Below are 3,528 nucleotides of genomic sequence, written 5' to 3'. Positions count from 1 at the left end.
CAACATTTATATACTGTAAGAAACATTTCTTATCCTGAGGCTCGGCAGTTGTTATCCTCTGTTCCATCATGGGCATATGCTGCTGCACTCCATTCCACTCTTACAGTGGGAGTGAAGACAGATCTTTCCATGTCTCCATTAGATTTTTTTCACACAATATGAAGTCTTTTGCCCTCCATGGTCGCACGAGTTGACAAGTCCACATCTACTCCTGTTTCTGTCCCCACCATCACATCCAGTGACTGCTTGGATCCATCTCCTATGGCCCGAGGTGCAGAACCATTATTTGGTCATACACTCAATCACTGGAGTTCCCTTTCTCTGCCAGGGATCTGCCCAACCATCCTAATGCGGGTTCCATGGAGGTCTTTCTACTAAAGAAAAACGTTGTGGTCACAAACAAAAGGGTTCTCTGCCAAGTTCTCCTTTTTCTAAATAAATTTGGCCACTTTGATACAGTGGAACTGTAGGGTATTCTGATCTAATTTGGATGACATTAAAGCCTTGATTGCTACCTATCATCCCATGTGTGTCTCTTTACAAGAAACATTCCTTTGGCCTGCTGATACTGTCAACTTTTGACAGTTTTCCTTGTACAGGAATGACAGGTTGTGTGATGGTGGAGTTCATGGAAGTGTGGTGTTGCTAGTTCACCAGCGTGTACACACCAGGTCTGTGCCACTTGATAAATTCCTGGAGGCTATAGACATCCATATTTTCTCTGGGTCTGTTCTGTTTACCTGTCTTCGGGATAAACTTACAATGAATCAGACCTTGATTGTCATCTCCCTTTTCCTGTTGGGAGAAATTAATGGACACAGTCCTCTCTGGAAAGGTGTTGATATTGATGGAAGGGGTCATTCTGTGGAGCATACGTTCTCGGATCACAACCTTTCTCTCATCAATGTTGGTTTTTTACCTATTTTTAAATACCTATCAGTCCTTTACTGCTATTGATTTATCTATCTGTCCACCCTTGTTTTTTTATCATTTATCTTAGAGAATTGACAGTGACACATGGGGCAGTGATCATTCTCCTTGAATCAAACAACCTCCTCTTGCTAGCCCAATGAAAAGGATTATGATGCTACATGGAGGTTTGGCACTTTGTGGGACCTCCACTCCTATTGGTTGCATGGCCATTTGCCCATTTCTATGTGTAACTTTTTACTTGACAGGAGATTCCAAGCCCACGTGGGTTCGACCCTGTCCCATTCTTTCACACAGGAACTTGGAATCTCTCAAGATTGTGTCTTGAGTGCCACCCTTTTCAGTATAATAAATAATGCTATCACTAAACCACTTCTTCCTATAGTTGCAAACAGCCTCTATGTTGATCAATTCTACATTTCTTGTCAGTCATTGAACATGAGGTTTATTGAGTGGCAACTTCTGACTGCTTTCACTCATTTGTTAGGGTGGACCACAGCAGATGATTTCATCTTCTCTTCCTCTAAAACCGTTTGCATTCATTTTTGGCACCAACAGAGTTTACACCCTGATCCTGAATTGCTTCTCGGTAGTGTTGTTCTTCCCATGTTTCCTGAGATGAAGTTCTTGGGGCTTCTGTTTGACTGCAAGCTTAATTTCATTCCTCACATTAAATAGCTTTGTATCAAGTGAACAAGGGCATTCTCTCTTCTGGATATGGAGTGGATACATGTTCCATGCTCAAGATCTATCGTGCCCTCGTATGATCCAAGATTTGAACCCTATGCATTATATGGAACTTTGGCTTTGCACAGGGATTTTTCCACACTTCACCAGTCTAGAGTATGTACACTGAGTCCCATGAACCTTCTCTTCACCTCCAATGTTTGCAACTTTCTTTGCAATATGTTACCAAGCTTCGATCCTTACCATTATATGCCATCTAGGGTTGTGTCTTCCTTCGTCAGTGAGCTTTGCTCTATCAGAATTGGTGATAAGCTATTTCTCCATTTGGTCTTCATATCCAGGCACAGGTGGCTGAATTGGGTCTGTCATTGGATGACGTTGTCGAAGCTGATGATGTCAAAATAACTTTCCTTTTTGTCAATTATAAAATAGAAAGGCTTTGTTATGTTCCTTAACCCTTTCTAGACAGGTCACAGGTGACAGGCCATGTCATCTCGTTTGCTGACTGACATTCAAAATTTTATTGAACTACTATTTCATAAAGTTTGGTATCAAACTGTAGATTATAATTCAAATATTAGAATTGTGCATTACTCAATTTTTTAATTTAAAAGTAAATATTAAAAAACAGATAAACAATGATTTTTGTGTCACGTGGTATGTTGAATTCAGCACTGGTTCAAATTAGATGTTTGTGAAGTCAAAATACTAAGTCTGTAGTTTCATACGAATTCGAAACTCAAATTACAGATATTGACAAGCTAGGATATAAAATAAGAAAGTCTTATATTTTCTATTTGCTAAGATATTGCTCACATAATAAATCCAACACAGTGGCACGCTGCCCACCTGTTTCCATTTTTGGAAATGCTCCTTATACACTCACTTCTATATATGACATGAATAACCAATCTGAAGCTCAGAATTTTCTCATTCTTTCAAACGTACCTAAGGCCAATTCTTTCTTTTGAACCAAGTTTTCAATGGAGTAGGTTGTGTCTTTAGTGTGCTCGAAATTTCTAATTTTTTTTAGAACCAAATACAGCTTAGTTACTAAGTTTGATAAATTATAGTAGATTTGTATGGTACTGATGTAGTAATTTATGATTTTTTAGTTATTCAAAAGTATACATAAAACCTAAAAAAATATCCTCCACATGCAAAATTTTTAAAGGCTTAGTAACCTACATCAAGCAGCAACCAAGTACAAAAGTCATAACTAGAAGAGATAATTGTTTGCTTTACTTATTTATTTACTGTTCTATATTTTAAAATAGTAACAATCTATATACATATATAATGTATAATAATTGAAATGTGACTGTATTTTACAAAATACTAGCCAATTAAAACACAGCCAAGACAAGTTACTTTGTACAGACCAAAGGCCACCTTTATGTTATTTGATACAGTAACATGAGTGCACATGTACTGCATCATTGTAACTTCTGTATTGTTAGCTAGGCACTGGTGAAAGGTCAATATAATAAAAATAATAAATATATAATGTAATGAGATTTAAGCTATTTCATCTAAACATTTATATTTCATGTTATAATTTGTGTTCATTCTAGAATGAAAGAGGCATAATTTATGTTTATTTCCTAGTTTTTTATGTGTTTGCGGGATCAGTCAAATTTACCAAACTTGTACAGAGATTACTTACTAAAAATAACACATAAAATACAAAGTTGTTTTCTTAAGAAATGTTTGATAACTATCTGAACATTATAAAGATTTTGCATGTAAAATTTAAAAATTTTCTGATGCATAAAAGTATTTTTAATCTTAAAATCAAAATTACTTTGCATGATAGACAGGCAAGATGTGAAAAAAAAAAGGCATGAGAGAAACATTGCTTTATAAACCTTAATAAAAAAATATATATTTTGCATATGAAGTATATATTTT

The sequence above is a fragment of the Limulus polyphemus genome, unplaced genomic scaffold (genome assembly GCF_000517525.1).
Source record: "Limulus polyphemus unplaced genomic scaffold, Limulus_polyphemus-2.1.2 Scaffold4273, whole genome shotgun sequence".
Lineage (NCBI taxonomy): Eukaryota > Metazoa > Arthropoda > Merostomata > Xiphosura > Limulidae > Limulus > Limulus polyphemus.
The sequence above is the reverse complement of the archived record's forward strand: the minus strand, read 5'-3'. Positions refer to the sequence as shown.